Source organism: Oryctolagus cuniculus, chromosome 2 (assembly GCF_051225735.1).
Source record: "Oryctolagus cuniculus isolate XC-2025 breed Fujian yellow rabbit chromosome 2, ASM5122573v1, whole genome shotgun sequence".
NCBI lineage: Eukaryota > Metazoa > Chordata > Mammalia > Lagomorpha > Leporidae > Oryctolagus > Oryctolagus cuniculus.
This window is the reverse complement of record NC_142868.1, coordinates 69,865,329-69,883,154: the sequence shown is the minus strand read 5'-3', so window position 1 is coordinate 69,883,154 and position 17,826 is coordinate 69,865,329. Positions and strand designations below refer to the sequence as shown.

The 17,826-nt window shown below is 40.0% G+C and overlaps 1 protein-coding gene across 46 annotated transcripts in view; it reads left to right on the top strand.

Moving 5' to 3' along the window:
- Positions 1 to 17,826, top strand: part of SORBS2 (sorbin and SH3 domain containing 2) — a 381,834-nt gene that overhangs the window by 179,652 nt on the left and 184,356 nt on the right. For 33 of the 46 annotated variants that reach the window (XM_089325783.1, XM_089325827.1, XM_089325806.1 and 30 more), the window contains one exon: positions 9,046 to 9,185. The gene's annotated coding sequence lies outside the window, so the exon portion shown is untranslated. Of the gene's footprint in view, positions 1 to 8,932; positions 9,186 to 17,826 lie in introns of those variants that run through there. The other 13 variants (XM_089325809.1, XM_089325819.1, XM_089325816.1 and 10 more) reach the window with 6 other exon arrangements.

Here is a 17,826-nt window from a genome sequence, read left to right as displayed (position 1 = left end):
GTGTGCAATATGGATATAAGAAAAGGTTTCATACCATGGAAATGATGACAGTGTGACCAGGTAGCATTGGTGGGGACACTTCCTGCTTGCCTATCCACTCATAAACTGTATTATAAAGAGCATTAGATATAGCTTGAAGAGAACTAAGTGCTTTAGCTGACTAGCAATAATGTACCACCAAATATATACTTCTCTTGGCAAATCAGAAGAAATATTTATCAGGGACGTCATCCTGAGGGATTAATACTCCAGAATAGAGTGTCACATGGTGCTACGGAAAGTCGGGACAGGTTGTATGAGAGCAGAAAACTGACTTGTTGCAAAACTATTTTAGAAGATAAATGACAATTATTAAGATTATAAAATATATATCCTCAGGGGGGAAAAAGTCTCCCTCTGAAGACATCTTTCAGACCAAGTATGTAACTACAAAGTGATCTATTTCAGAGAATCATCTTGGTTGGAAACAGCTGTCTAGTTAGAATACACAATGTTTTTGCTTTTTACATGATCAGATACTTGTTATTTCACAAGTTCTGATAACTATGTAACAAAAGTGTACTGTGCGGATTAAAGCCCTATGAAGAATGTATTTTAATTATATATTCAAGACTCCACATTCAGGCACAAATACAATGTATGTGTGGGGAATCCAGGATCAGGGACAAGCAGGAGATTATGGGTTGTAAAGTTACATTGAAGCAATCACTCAAATAGGTGCACCTGAGTTTGAACTTGGAGGGAATGAGGGAATGTGATGCTTAAAGAGTTGAAAATGAAAAATCTGGATGGTGGAGGTCCTTCAGCTGAGAGCCCACGCGCACAGCACTAACTGCTGAGCAGAGAGGGAAGGTGTTACAATCAGAGCAGCAGATGTACCAAGACCCTGCATGTGGCGCATTCCAGGGAGTGGACGAAGGCCCCCAAGAAGCTGGAGTGAGAAGCAGGGTATTGAAGGTGGAGGTGGAGATGCTGGAAGATACCACCTCATGGAAGGCCTTGGATAAAGCCACTTTAAGAAGGCTTATCTTAATGATTTGATATCAAAATTAGCAACTGTTGCATAAGCTTACTTCAAATAGAAAACAAGTATCATGAGAAAGTAAGTTACAGTTATAGAAGTTTAAGGAACATATGAAGGGATAGCTATGGTCTAGTGGTTAAGATGTCCATGTCCCGTATCAGAAGACCTGAGTTCAGTTCCCAGCTCGGCTCCAGATTCTTGCTTCCTACCAATGCAGACCCTGGGAGGGAGCAGATAAGGGCTCAACTGAGATCCTATAACCCATGTGGGAGACCTGGATTGAGTTCCTGGCTTCTGGCTTTGGCCCCAGGGCCCATTTCTGACCACTGAGGAGTAAACAAGCAAAAGGGGGAAGTGCTCTCTATCACTCACTCTCTCCCTCTCTATTTCCCTCACTGGTTCTTGAATATATTTTTAAAAATACATATGGAGCTCAGGTACCAAGTTTATTTCTTTTAAAAAATATTTATTTATTTATTTGAAAGACAGAGTTACACACGGAGGGAGAGGGAGAAGCAGAGGGATAGAGGGAGGTTTTCCACCCACTGGTTCACTCCCCAAAGGGCCTCAATGGCCAGAGCTGGTCTTTTCCAAAGTCAGGAGCCAGGAGCTTCTTCCAGGTCTCCCACACGGTTGCAGGGGCTCAAGCACTTGGGCCATCTCCCACTGCTTTCCCAGGCACATTAGCAGGGAGCTGGATTGGAAGTGGGGCAGCTGGGACCCAAACTGGTGCCCATGTGGGATGCCAGCACCACAGGCAGAGGCTTAACTTGCTGCATAACAGCGCTGGACCCACTAAGTTTATCTTTTAAAAATATTTATTTGTTTGAAAACAGCATGACCGAGAATGAGAGAGGGAGACAGACAGGATGCTTCGACCCACTGGTTTACTCCCCAAGTGGCCACAACAGCCGGGGCTGGCCCAGGCTGAAGCCAAGAGTTAAGAGCTTCTTGCTGGTCTGCCATATGGGTGGCAGGGTCCCAAGGACTTACTCCATCATCGGCTGCCTTCCCAGCTGCATTAACAGGGAGCTGGTTCAAAAATATTCAGGTGACAGCTTAAACTGCACCTGAAACATGGCACCAAGCCCTAGGCATTAGGTTAAAAAATAGTTTGAACTAGAAAATTCAGTTTTTTTTAACTTTTATTTAATGAATATAAATTTCCAAAGTACGATTTATGGATTACAATGGCTTCCCCCCCATACCGTCCCTCCCACCCACAACCCTCCCCTTTGCCACTCCCTCTCCCCTTCCATTCACATCAAGATTCATTTTCGATTATCTTAATATACAGAAGATCAGCTTAGTATACATTAAGTAAGGATTTCAACAGTTTGCTCCCACACAGAAACATAAAGTGAAAAATAATAGATGATTTTTTTTTAAATGATGATGAAATCAGAGCAGACCTATTGTCATGTTTAATCCCAGTGAGAGTCAAGTTGGGAATTGATAATTTCTTTTTTTTTTTTTTTTTTTTACAGAAGATCAGTTTAGTATGCATTAAGTAAAGATTTCAACAGTTTGCACCCCCATAGAAACACAAAGTGAAATATATTGTTTGAGTACTCATTATAGCATTAAATCTCAATGCACAGCACATTAAGGACAGAGATCCTACGTGAGGAGTAAGTGCACAGTGACTCCTGTTTTAACAAAGGTCTCAGGAAGTTATTTCTCTAGATCTCTTGCATTAGATAATTATTCTTTAAGCTCTTGTTAAAACTCTTTTGACTTATTTGGTAAGGTCCTGTCCCAGATAGCATACTGCTACATGTGATGGCCAATCAGCCTCTAAAGACACAATCACTCAACATTGATAACCAGGTGGTGTACATAACTGGATGTATGATTTGACAAGCTTCAAATAATTACACTGCCAAATGTACATTAGTGGGCCTGCTGAATATAGTACAAGCCTGAGTAAAAGCACAGATATTTGAGTTAATAGGGGACTTAGGGTCCAGTTCCTTCACCTACACTTTAGGGCAGGACTGGACAGGGTTCCCATGACTAACCTGAACTTGCTCTCTGCGTTCCTTCCCCCATTCCGTGCGTGTATACGCTGCTCAGCATGCAGCAGACTGAGCCTCTTGGATTGTGTCCTGGTTGATATTTACGAAGCGCATGATGCTACGAAGCATCACTATTTTCTTGCATATACTTCCCTTTGTTGAGGGTGGTGGAAGCCGACAAACAGAAAAAGTGTTCTTTGCTTAATCAAGCCTTTGTTTCTCACGAGCCTGCCTGACTCCAGTGACGCAGCCCTGCGGTAGCCAGCATTACCTGATTTTCATAGTCCCCACGGAACGAGAACCTGACCACCTTTTCAATGCATCTTGGAAACTCCTGCCATTCTTTCAGACTGTCTTGCTCCCTCTCCCTAAGCACCAAAACATTCGACCAAGAGAATGATGCATTGTTCTCCTGGAATATTAGACAATGCTACTCAACTGACCTGGGCCACAGAAGTCGTCAAACATTTACAGGGCAACTCACTTTTCAAAGGAATTTAGTGGGAGGGGGAATGCACTCTAGAAAACAATATTCCTGGGAAAACGACATTCACTTCCTTCCTACTGAGATCCTCTGGAATAATGGGAAGTGATGAGGAATCAATTGAGTTCTCTTGGGAAAAAACATTTGAAACAACACACAAAGAAGCCCTCAAAATATATGTGTTCAAAAAGCACACAAATAAAACTCCTTGGAAATCACCAAGGTGTCTGAAAATATTGGATTTAGCTACAATTAGAAATACAGTAATTCACATATATTTTGATTTCTTAGCCAAGACTTATGATGAGCCAGACTCTTCTATATTTCTTGCAGATGACAACAATTGTAAGCTTCACACCAACCCAGCGGACGTGAGTGAGGCACAAAGAGAGTGAGTGTTTGGTCCAAAGTCACACATAAGTGACAGGATGAGGACGCAAGCCCAGGCACTCTGCCTTTAGACTTTCATCTTGTAAGCATTTTCCAAACAGCCAACCAAGAAAGTGAGAAGTAAATACAGACGGCTTCCGCATGTATACAGAACTGGGGGTTTTTGCCGTTGCCAATCCGAGCCACACTCTCCCAGGGAGGATTTCGTGATGTAGAGCTCCCTGGAGCACACAGCACTGTGGTGCCACCTGTACAGGTGAGGATCATTTGGCAGAGTGAGGACGCTGTGCTGACAAACTCTCAGAACTGGCGTGCTCACTTCCCCGGGCAGGGCGGAGGCGAGAGAACAGAAGGCAATTCCCCTCCACCACCCGACCCAGTGATCTGGGTTCATGAGAGTCTCTCGTGGGATGTGTGTACCTGCTGGCATGGTTTGGGCTATGTCAGCTAGGCCTTAATGTGCATTGTTTTAACTGGACCACCGCGTAGAACTGTATCAATTTTTATTGTATACTGAGGGAAATAGAAGGAAAAATACAGTAAATCTGGCTCCCAGCACTTTCATGCATTTTCCCCCTCGTCATTTCCATCTGAAAAAGATTCTTTTCATTCTCAAGCCTCTGAAGCCTCTCCTGTGGTTATGTGGAGTTTAAGAAACGTGGCAAACGCAGTGACTGATCCTGCTCTTGACTTATACCAAGTCTTTTTCTTAAAAAAAAAAAAAGATTTATTTTTATTGATTTGAAAGTCAGAGTTAGAGAGAGAGGGAGGGAGAGACAGAGATCTTCCATCTGAAATGGCTACAGTGTCTAAGACTGGGCCCTGCCAAGCCAGGACCAGGAGCTTCATCCACGTCTCTCCTGTGGGTACAGAGGCCCAAGCTCTTTAGCTATCCTCTGCTGCTTTCCCAGGTGCATTACCAGCGAGCTAAATTGGAAGTGGAACAGCTGGGACTTGAACTGGCATCTTACTCCAAGTCTTGTATCAAGTTTCTCATCTTATCCCACCTTGTCTGCTATTCTTGGTCCTCTGAGACTAAGGCTATGCTCTGCTTTGTCCAATCTTCCTTTGAAATTCCAAAATTGGAGCAGTCTGGAACCTCAGTCAAACCTGTGCATCCCTGGGGAGCTCCCCAACCCCAGCACTACCTCCTGCAAGCTGCAATAGCCATTCGTTGGCCCTTGCTCTGAGGTTTCCACCAGCTCTACCCTCTGCATTGGTCCTGTCCTCCTAGCACCTGGCAATTCCCAGGCTTCCGCCCCTCTCCAGGAGGGTCTGATCCCCAGACCCTGACCTTTCTACAGCTGTTCTGTTGAGCCTCACTGCCCAAAAAACTCTGAAACCTTGCTTGTGCATTGGAAGCGTTTTACATATGCAGATGCTTGGGTCCTGCCCAGACTAATTAAGTCAACTCTATTTGGAGACACTGCTCTATATCACTTTCTGTCCAATGCCAGCAAGCCTACAGGCAGCCTGGGATGTGTTTGAAATGCCAATGTTAATTCAGTCTATCAGGGTGGGGCCTGAGATTTTTGCATTCCTGACAAGATTCCAAGGGATAACTTAACAGTGGTCCATGGATCTTTTCTGTCCCCCACTCCACCCTCCCACCCCTGCCTATCTGAAAGACAGAGAGATGGAGACACAGAGAGATCTTCCATCTTCTGGTTCACCCTTCAAATGCCCCTGGACTAGGCCAAGATTCAATCTCTTGTCTAATATGTATGGTAGGGACACACATACTTGCACCATTACTTGTTGCCTCCCAGGGTGTAAACAGGAAGCTCGAATGAATCAGAAGCAGATTCCCAATGGCTGACCCAAATACTACCCTCCCCACCCACCCTGCCATCCCAGAAGTTGCTTTTTAAGTGCCAAGGCTCAAGACCAGTGATTTCAAAGTGTGGTCAAAAATAATCTAGAAACTTACCAGATGGGAAACATTTCAGGACCTTCCTCAGACCTCCTGAATCAGCAACTGGGAGGGTATGCTCCAGAAAGCTGTGTTTCTTGAAGTCTTCCAGTGATCAGGGTTCACTGCTGTTTGAGATTCATTGCCTGGGTGGCACTGCCCAATAGAGAGACAGCATAAGCCACATATGTAACTTAAACTTTTCTAGTTGTAACATTTCAAAAAGTAAAAAGAAACAGGTAATATAAATGTTAGCCAAATATCTTACTTGACTCCTTTGTCCAAAATATCACTTCGATATGTAATGAAAATAAAAATATTACTATGATAATTTACATTTTTTTCACACTCAGTCTCCAAAATCCAGTGTGCATTTCATGCTTGCATGACAATTCAGCTTTGTCTAGCCACACTTTACAGACTCAGTAGCCACACGTGCTCATCATACTGGACAGCATAGCTCTAGAATTGTGACAGTGATAATAATATTAATTTCTATCAAATGTTTGCTGTGTGTCAGGCATTACTCAGTTAAGCATTTTATCTGCATAAGCCCGCTGTGCATTGATGCGATTATTTCCATTTTATACCAAGGTGGGGTTATGCCAAAGCCCTTCCAATGCAGGTATTTCCCAGTGATTTTGCATCAGTTTATTTATGGAAGAAAGAATGAAAGCACATATATGTATATAAATCATTAATATTGAATACAATTGTTAAGACTTCAATTGTATTAGATGAAAGTCGTGGCAGTTGAGTAAGTAGAAAAATGAAACTTTACTATCATCTAACTTTTCAAATATGCCTAAAGGTCAACCTGTACTCTTCTGTGACATCAAGTCTGTTGAAAGGTGCTTATGGACAGGCTGTTTGTACCGACAGGGTCCTGGAGGAATAAAGGAGACCTTGGTGAGTGAGTGGGCAGGCTTCCTAAGTGGAAGCAGCCAGCAAGGTCATCATCACCTGTTGGTTCAAGTGCAGATTTTGACATAATATAACTGACAGGTAGAAGCGATGCAATAGACTTCCTGTAGGATCGCTGTGGAAAGCAGGCTGCTGGCAATCTAAAAATAATGGCTGACTTAGTGAACAGTTAATCTCATTTGTTTCAAACCACTCATAATTCCTCAAGGAAGGCCTATTTTCAAATGTATTTTCCTGTTTGTTATAAATTATCATAAGAAGGAATACGTAAAAATGATTTAAAAAAAGAAACTGAGGCCAGGTGTTCAATTTTGCCTGCAGAATTGGTGATCAGTATCATGACCAAGTAAAACAAATGTCCTGTTTTAAACTGGAAGGTATTTAACACATATTAAAATGTAACAATTTGAAAGAAATGTACAGAAAAGCTCTTTATTCCACAGTGACTTTTTAAGCCCAGTATATATTTTTAAAACAAGTTTTAAATACCTAATCAGAGTTTTTTGAAATATAAACTTAAGTATTGCATTTTAATCTTAGTTTAATGTAATAGTTTCAATGTAAGGTGTAGTGAGCTGAAGGATTTTGCTATTTTACCTTAGTCCTCAGATTAGTCATGTAACTCTTTTGCTACATGTCATAAAAAATCCTCAGTATTTTATTTAACTAGTTTCAGTGTCTTTCAGGGGTTTTTTTTCTTTTAAGATTTATTTTATTTAAAAGAGTCACAGGGAGAGAAGAAGAGAGAGGGAAATCTTCCATCAGCTGATTCACTCCCCAGATGGTCACAACAGCTAGGACTGATCTGGGCCAGGCTGAAGCAGGTAGCCTGGAGCTTCATCCGGTTCTCCCACGTGGGTAGAGGGGCCCAGGAACTCAGGCCATCCTCTGCCCACTTTCCCAGGCACATTAGCAGAGAGCTGGGTTGGAAGTGGAGCAGCAGGACTGGAATGGGCATCCATATGGGATACCTGCACTGTGGGAGGGGCTTAAGCTGCTATGCCGCAACATAGGCCCCAGCTTCTTGCTTTAATAGGGGAGAAAGAAATGAATTTGATATGAACATCTAATCCCTCATAGTATTAATTATAAAATGTATCAAGGAGATTTTTATGCTGGACCAAGATTAGGGAATACTTTTCCACTCCTCATGTCAAGCCGTCAGCAGGACTTCCTGACTGAGGGTTCTCTGGTATGGGGAATAAATCCTTTATAAAAATGTGCAAATATTTCCTTGGCAGAGAAACTGATTTTCCTTCATAGTGATGTTGTTTAAAAGGCAATAATGAAACTACAGAAGTAGTTCCGATGTGCATAGAATCCTCTTTCAGACACAGCAGAAAGAGATCTGATGTGGAAAAAAGGCTGAAAAGTGTAGCAAATTCTGTTTTTATTTATTCTCTCTGCATGTGTGTGCTGTGAGCTTCTGATGGCAAGAGCCATTATGTTCTCAGAGTGCATGGGACACAGGAGGCTCAGGAGTGCACACCACACAAATATTTGTTGAATGAATGAATAGATGAATGAATGACTATGACTTCTAAATCTTAGTTGGTAATTCTAGAAGCTACATGAAGACTCAAATCTTGCCAGTCATTGTTGGTAACCTCATCTGAATTATTTCTTCACTGACCTCGGAAGGCAGAAACAGGGGTATCTGCATTGTGTCATTGAATGGTCCCCGGTCTCTGCCAACAGATAAGAAATGTCAACAGCTTAACCCAGTAGCTTTCAAAAATAGCATAGTTGATGAAACTGGAAATTTAGGTGCCAGCTAGAAAGAAACCATTTGTCTTCAGCCTTAAGAAGAATAGACTGACGACAGATAGTCCCATTGGGAGATCAAAAATATTTTTTTTAAAATATCAGAAGAAAACTCTTCGTTCTCAGTAAAGCATAAATAAGAGCCTGGTATTTTCAGCCATTCAGGTAAAGCATTGTGCAAACTTGAAGGCTAAGGCAAGGCAAGGCACTGTGTTCCTTTAAGATTCCAGACTAGTTGGTTTGGTGTTTCCAATCATGCTGGCAGTTTTCCTCAAAATTTAAGGGAATATTTGCACAATGAACCAAGTTGTTGTGGGTTTCCTGGCTGGTGTCCCCCCCCCCCAACACACACCCCCTGCGGGGTGGGGGTGGCGACTCTGGCCAGGCATTTTATCCCATTGCAGACAACTCTGGCTGCTGTTCGTGCTGAAAATAGCTCAAAAGCTCTCTGAACGGTAGCACCACCCAGCAGCTGGGATTCTTTCCCCTCTCTTACTTGCCTTCTCTGCCTTTTTTTTTTTTCCTTCAGACGCTTGGTTTGGACTTAATCTTAAACCTCTGGAGTTCAAGACCTTTTAAAAAGGGCTAAATAAACAATCTCTACATGTAAAAGGCCACTGACTCCTACTTCCTCTGTTGAACGCATCTGTGGAACTCAGCTGCCTGTAGGTAAGGTTTTTATTCTGGAATTATTTAATTGTTTTTCTATCCGCTCATGACCAGTGTTTTCAAAATAACTTAATGATAGTGAAAATAAGGGAGGGATCCGAACGATTTCCAGGTAAATACTGTGTTACAGAGTACAGCAGTAGCATCTGTGCATTTTGTGGCTGTAATTTTAAACTTTGCTTGAAGCTCTCTGTAATATTGACCTGCAATAGACTTGACTTTGACCGAGCGCTGGCTCAGAACTCTAATTAAGCCTCATTGCACAAGATGCAGCCAGAGGGCTTTTCAGACATCATAATTTTGATGTTTAGGCTATGTTCTTGTTTTTAAGGGCATTTAAAAAAAAAGATACAAACACCTGACAAAGAAAATAGATTAGTAATAGTTCTTGAAAGACAAAGAGTTATATTATATGTTCTGTTTTCATCTGTTCACTGCAAGGGTGGAATCAAAACAGTTGTTTTGAGAGGGGAGATTGCTTTTAGTTTTTTTTTTTTTTTTTAATTGTTTTGTATATCCTTAGCACAATTTATGTGGCTCAGTTTTGAGAATTTCTTTCTCAAGCCTAATCTTACCTAAGCTAATCTCTTGCTAGGCACATTTGCTGGTGAGTTTGTCTAATGTAACAATAAAATATTTGGGATAGTTTTCCAAGCCTCTCCTCTCTCCCTTCTTTTGCTTGTACTTCACATTTTGCAAAGTACTTTGATCTGTGGACTTTAACTTCAAACATAACGTTTACTTTGATTGTGGGTATTTACTATGTTCAGTTAAAAGCCTTTTTTTTTTTCCCTCTTTCTCAGTTTCATGCTTTGATAGCCTTTCTTTTAAATAATTTACTGGGGCTTTGGTCTTTCTCACTGATGAGCCTTAGATTTTACTTCTGTGGGGACCCTTAACCAAGAGAAAAGGGCTTGCTGGCAAGACTTCTCGCCACTTAGACACTGACAACTCACTGCTCTGCTCCAAGCAGATGTGTGAAAGCAGGCAGCAAGTGACGGCACAGAACCCAGGCTGATTCTGTCAACTTGCATGTCCTGCTTCTCAGAACTACCATGTGCTTTGCTGCTGTTTTTTTTTTTTTTTTTAACATAAACACTGAAATCCCTGAAGCTTAAAGGTTTTTCTTTTCTAAAGGAGTTCATTGCTGTCACAAACCACATGTCCAAAGAACATGCATTTTAAATGCATAGTGATTTTTGTGTAACCAAAATCTTTTTTAAAAAAGGAAAAAGAAAGCAAAGGAAAATTAAAAAAAAAAAAAAACTAGCAAACCTCAGTAGCCAAAAGTGTGCTCTACTAGTGGAACTTCTGTGTGAGGGATAAAGAATGAAAAAAAAAAAACCCAAAAAACCGAATTTCCTAAAATGGGCAAATTATAGCACTTACTAGTCATTCGATCCACTTGGAACTGTTCTCTTATTTTAAGGACAGTTCATGTGTGTTTTACATTTGTTTTCTTTCCTGCCTCAAGCACAGGGTCCTTTCAAAGCCCTCAGTGTGATACTGAAGCGAATGTTGCCCAGTGAAAGTGTGTTCCCCGTGAGCTCTGCTGAAGGTTAGGAATAGGATTTATCTAATGCTGTCGAGAGACCGTTGAAGTGCCAGTCAAGGACAGTGGCTCCACAGAGCTGTCACAGTCTGGGTCCCATATCCTGCACCTTGCTAGGACAACAGGAAGCAAGTGGCCGGCTGCAGCACAAGACTTTGAAAGGGTGGGAACGACGGTGAATGCCATGGAAGAGATTCCTTCTGGGTTAGGGGCTCCTGCAATATGATCTCTGGGCTTCTCATTAGCATGGAAAAATCCAAGCAGGCATTTGCAGTAGCAGTTAAGACCTCTCTTGAGATGCTCCTACCCCCCATCAGGGTGCCTCAGTTGGAGTCCCAGCTCCTCCTTTGATTCAAGCTTCCTGCCAAGGTGCACCCTGGGAGGCAGCAGTCCGTGGCTCTAGTAGTTGGCTCCCTGCTGTGATTGTGGTAGACCTGGATGGAGTTCCTGGCTCTTAGTTTCAGCCTGGTCCAACTCCAGCTGTGGTGGGCATTAGGGGAGTGAACCAGCAGAAGGGAAATCTCTATTTCTTTCCGCGTCTGTCTCTTCAACTAAATTAAATATAAATTTTTAAATGTTTGGAAAACATTTTTATGAATTTTTTTTTATTTCTAAAACTTGGCACTTAATGGCTACTTTCCCCCCTTCAAATATGCACTGGAAAGAGCATATTAATCATCACATTTTCTGTGTATAATCACCATTATAAATCCTTCAGTTATGTTAGGTATGTGCTTTGGGCATATAGAAAGCTCCGTCAGTCCTGGGAACCCCTGGCTCAGCAGTGTGCGGTGTGAATGCAGTGTTGAAGGCACTGCAAGTTCCATTGCCAAATCAAATGGCACAAGGATGGTAGACGGCCACTCCACTGCTCTTTCTTCTCCTGTTTTGTTGCTGTTTTCTTTTCTCTGATACGTGTCACCCCTTTAATTTTAACTCTGAAACTTTGGGTTGTTTGGATGTGAAACTCAAGGGGAAACCCAGCCAAAGCCTCTGAGTTTCACACCGGTCCCACATGAAAGAAGTATTCTACCCAGCCTTGCTCGAAACTTGGCCCATGTTTGCCAAAAGTTTCATGAATGTCAGTGAGCCCGGATTTGAAACATAATCCAAAGCCAGGTGACTTCTGGTGACTTTGAGGCTTCATTGTATAAGTATAGAAGCTGTCAAACAAGGACATTCCTTATTTCCATATCTTTTTACAGTAATTTCATGTGGACACACTTTTTTTTTTCCTCCAATAAACTCCCATTTGTTCCATGATAGTTTAAGTCCAAGTTCAATCCTAATATGAGTTTTTATAGCTGTGGTATTTAAGCATTGGCAAATAGATGTCTGCATTTTACATTCCAACACAGTCTGAACCACCGTGGTGTGAACATGCTGGCATAATTCAGCTGAAAGAAGGAAGTCCCAGGAGACCCACGGAATGTCTTTCTGTGCTTAAATATGCCCCTGTGCTCATAAAGAACAAACAGCAGCATTTTGTCCAGGTCTATCTACTTGACACTGTGCCTTTTGTTCACTCTCCAAAGGTGGTGTTAAATATACTGGTGGAAAAATAATAAACTTCTAGATTTTTTTTTTTGCCTGTTTTACTGACATACTCCCAGGGAACATTGTAACCATTGCAAAGTTCAGTACTATTACTTGTAATGTAGTGTATACCGAGAATAAATGAGTACTCAGTAGACTCAATTATCCTCAAAATCTGGGCAGCCTAGAGCTGACGTGTGTGTTAACAGTCAGATGGGATGTTGTTGTGAAATGGTGTGTGTGTGTGTGTAGTGTGTATGCGTATGTTGGTGGGGGTAGGGACAGGTGGAGAGGAAGAGAGGAGAAGAGAGGATTTGTAAGCTTTTTCAGCAAATCTGTCACATCAAACAAAAATAATCAAGTCGAGGATCTGAAAACATTCTTTTCTCTTGTTGATCATATAAATTTGTGTTGGCCGCACATTGCATTTTTTGGTATTATTTTTCTCATTAAAGACTCCCAAGTATTAGGATTCCAGACATAGTAAATAATATCCAATGAAAATATGACCAATTGGGAGAGACCTAGATAGTTGTAGATGAACTTGCATGAGTCAGTCTCTGAAGGAGCTTCGTCGTCTTCTGGCTGCTGTAAGATGCTAAGTCACCCAGGAAGCTTAGAGTTGATTTGCTATTTTCTTAGTGGGAAGGTTTCTAAACTCTCTTGAAGAATTGTTGTAAAAATGAATTTGTTACTTCACTAACGCCTTAAACAGACTAAACTTAGTAAGATTTGTAGTCTACACTTATTAGAAAATTAAACTGCTATCAGATTTCATGTTGAAAATTTTATAGTCACTATTCTATTTAATACTATGCACTTTTATTTAAGATACAGTTTTAATTTAGCAAAATGATGATAGTTGATCCAGTTATTGGATAAAGCATTTGAAAACTAGCAGTAACAAAACCTGGAGTTCCTATTTGTAGGAGCTGTAATTTGGCACCAACTTCACTATTCAAAGAGCAGCATTTATTGGTATATCTGAATTGATGTCCCCAAAGTAAGTATAATCAGCAGAGAAAGGGCAGACGCTTAAATGGAGGTTCTGGAGAATGTAAGCAAAAAACAATTCAGAACCTCCTACAAAGAGATTCTCTCAGACCACAAGTTTATTTGTATTCCAGTGTGAGTTATTGCAGTTATTAAGTTCAACTTTCCTGTTTTGAACACAAAAATATTCTTTTACTTTAAACACAAACTATTTTAGGTCAGAAACAAAATATCCATTGTAATATTTTTGTTTTTTTCATTTTTTAAATTTTATTTAAGTTATACAAGTTTCATGTATTTCATATATACAGATTTAGGAACATAGTGATACTTGCCACCCACTCACACTCCAACCCGTCTTCCTCTTCCATCTCCCATTCCCACTCCTAATTTTTACAAAGATCAATTTTCAGTTTACTTAATAATCATACAGTTAACCCTACCCTATGTAAAAAGTTCAACACATAGTATGGAAAAAAAAAAAAAAAAAACCATTGTTCCTCAACAGAAGAGACAAGGCCTATAAACAAACATCAAATCTTAAAGTGTTCATTTCATTCCAAAGCATTATATTTTAGTTACTCTATTAGTTAACTTGGATCACCCAGTATTTTCTTTTAGAACAATTTTAAATTGACAAAAGAATTGTGAAGATAGGACAAGAGTTCTCATGTATCCCCCACAAAGTTTCCCCTATAATTAATATCATACATAGCATATAGTGCCTTTGTTAAAATTAATGGGCCAGTATCTACAAATTGTTATTAAAGTCATAATGAACAGTCATATTTCCCTGATTGTCACCTAATGCCCGTCTTGTGTTCCAGGGTTCTATCTGGAATACCATGTCACATTTAGTCAATTATATCTCCTAAGGCTCCCCTTAGCAGTGACAATTTCCTTTCCTTTTTTTCTTTTCCTTTAGATGGCCTTTGACAATGTTTGGAAATGCTATCAGGTGTTTTGTAGAATGTCCTTCTATTGAAATTTTTCAGAGATTTTTCTAATGATCAGACTGAGATTATGGGCTTGGGGGTGGAAGACCACAAGAAAAAGTACCATTCTCATCTTATTATATCAAGGCTACACACAGTCAGCATGACAAATCACTATGGATGTTGACTTTGATCACCTGTCTGGGTAGTGTTTGTCAGATTTCTCCACCTACGGAGTTACTTTCTCTTCATTCCCACACTGTACTCTTGTGGAGAAAGCAACTGTGTGCAGCCACATGTTAGGAGTGGGGACTTGTACTCCTCCTCCTTTGGGACAGAGCACAGAGCATTTGCATAAATTATTTAGACTTTTTCTACATGGGAGATTTGTCTATCCCCCCCATTTTCAAAATTCATTTATTCATATCAGTTTGAACACATGGATATTTATTTTGTACTTTGGATTATAATCAAATACTACTTTACTTATTTTGTTATTCAAATTGTTCCAGCTTTGGCCATTCATGAGTAGTTTGTTCGTTCAGTTGAATCCCTTGTCGTTTTGACAAACGCCCAATATTTTGAGTTTTTTTTTTTTTTCTTGGCACTATAAGGTGTAACAGGCTCATTTTGTATAGCTACTGTCTCAGTCTTAAAATTGGCCATTTCTTCAAGAAGCTCTGTTCACTTTTGTTAAAGAAAGGTAGTGGTGGCTGGCGCTATGTCTCATTTGGCTAATCCTCTGCCTGCGGCACTGGAACCCCAGGTTCTAGTCCCGGTTGGGGTGCCAGGTACTAGTCCTGGTTGCTCCTCTTCCAGTCCAGCTCTCTGCTGTGGCCCTGGAGGGCAGAAGAGGATGGCCCAAGTGTTTGGGTCCCTGTACCCTCCCATCTCTGCATGGGAGACCGGGAGGAAGTACCAGGCTCCTGGCTTTGGATTGGTGCAGCACCAGCCATAGCGGCCATTAGGGGAGTGAACCAACAGAAGGAAGACCTTTCTCTCTGTCTCTCTTTCATTGTCTATAACCCTCTCTCTGTCTCTCTCTTTCACTGTCTAACTCTGCCTGGCAAAAAAATTAAAAAAAAAAAAAAGTAGTGGTGATAAAGACCAAGATAATCTTTTTTTGTTTTGAATGTGACCATATTGTATACTTGAAAAATAGTTTATTTATGAATTTGCACTCTATAATTGATAATACCTTCACATAGTGTTTAAGGATAACCTTTCTTGCCTTTTTGCTTTTGCATATGCTTCTTTCCCTCATTTTTGAAACACATTCAATTGTGATCAAAAATTGTTTATCATAAGTTTTACTGAGACATTCAAAGTCTTTGATGTAGTCTTTAAAAGTTGAATGCAGAAAGTAGAAATTTGCTATTGCTCCTTCAAATAGATCTGAGGGTACTGTGATCAGTCAAGATCATTAAATGAACATGCATGGGATGCTGTTCTGTTTCCACTCCCTGTTTTCAAAAAGTTGTGCCACAGCAAATGAATAGTCTGGTGAGAGAGTAAAACACATTGATCCAAGCAGCAATAACTCGGTCAAAAAGGATGGTAATGTGCAGGTCCCTAGTACTGTGGGAGCACAGGGCTTAGATTGGCAGCTGGGCATAGGTTAGACCAGAAAATCAGAGGTATTATCATAGAGGAAAAGCTATATTGGAGTTGGGATTTTAGATTAGATAAAATGAGCATATTGTGAAGTAGGAAATGGCCCTTTCCCTGGCTGTACAGGGCATAACACCCTAACCTTTCAGGGAAGTAAATAACTTACAGAACATCACCTCTTAGTGGTGGAGTTAAAATAAGAAAGCAAATTGTATTCCTAACGTAAAGCTAAATAAATTTTCTTCTTTTACATCTACATAATGATTTTCTTTCAAGATAATATAAGACTAAAATTAGATGTAAGCATTTCTAAACATTATTTTGGCATCAAGGTAATGATGATAAAACCAAGAAAAAGAATGAAAAACTTAGTGAAAAGGTAAATTCAATAGAAGTATAAGTTATCATTTGTCAAAAAAGTTTTGATAATGGCTACTGGTCTTTAGACAAAAACATTTCATTTTGTTCTTTTTTTTTAAACAACTTTCCTTTGAAAGTCAGTGCATGTCTCAAAATTAATTTCAATTTGGCACATACGCTTTCATTGTCTCACATGGTGAGATCCATCTCTTAATAGCCATAGCTTGTAAAAACTTGTCTGAAAACAAACTGATAATTTTTATGCTATGGTGACAAAACTTGATAGTAGTGAGATTTCTATCCTCCAGACAGTATCTTATCTATTTTTATATTAAAATTAAAATGCATTAAAGATTAGAAATTATTTGTGTCCAAATCATCATTTCATATATTCACACTTCCCTTTTTCTGACTCAGTATTTTAAGTGACTAAATAAAAATGCATGTGTACAAACATTTAGCAGAGATCATTTTCTATCTCTTTTAATGAAAATTATGGTGTGTTATATTTAACACTTCGATGTACTTATTAATTTAAGTACAGACAGGAAGGCAATTACGGGATTACTAGTAAAACCAAATAATTTTTAAATGAGCACAAATAACTAGTTTTAATACCCTAAGCAATTAAATGTCCCATTGCATGTCATAAGGGTCATTTTATATTGCTTCAATAATTTCATTCCTAAAGACTCCTTCCCCATTTTATATAAATCAGCGTTTTGTGTTTTAAGACTTTACACTCTGACTATACGTCAATGTCAACTAATACAGAAAACATGGATAAAATGCAGAATAGCCCATCAAGATAAAAACTTGCAAATTTAAGAATTACTCTGGGGCCCGTGCTATGGGATAGCAGGTATAGCTGCCACCTATGAAAACAACATCCTGTAAGGGCGACAGTTTATGTTTTGGCTGCTCCACCAATCCAGCTCTCTTCTAATGGCCTGGGAAAAGCAGCAGCAGATGACCCAAGGCCACCAATGCCGGAGACCCGAGTGAAGCTCATTGTTCCTGACTTTCGTCTGGCCCTGCCCTGGCTGTTGTGGCCACTTGGGGAATAGACCAGCACATAGAAGTTCTCTCTCTTCGTATCTCTCCCTCCTTCTGTAACTCTATCAAATAAATAAATAAATCCTTTTTTAAAAAAAGTTATAAAGTCGCCTTAAAAATTACTTTACCATTTAAGAGAGGACTTTCTAAAAACCTACATAATAGTGTCAAGAAATATATGAACCAATGAATATAAAAATTAAATTTTGGTTAACTCTGGAGGTAGGAAGTAGATTTCAATAAGAGAGGTGCACAATGGGCTTTAATTGAATTTATACCTTCTACTTTAATATAAATGTGGGCATATGGACATCTATTATTCTTTTTAATGACTTAATGTCTGGGAAAAAAGAAGCCTGCATGAAAAGACTTTTTCCTCTACCTGCCATGACCTAGATGGAAGATGTAGTCCATATACAGAATGAATTGTAACTATATGGCCCAAGTGCTAACATTGACAGACAAGATTAACTTTTTATTTAAGTAGCCCAAATTTCTGAACATTTACAAAGAGACAAGGACCCAGGAGATGATACCATGGCTGGCCTATATTTCTGTATTCTTGTGTAGGGCCCAAAACTTCTATAAATGGTGAATT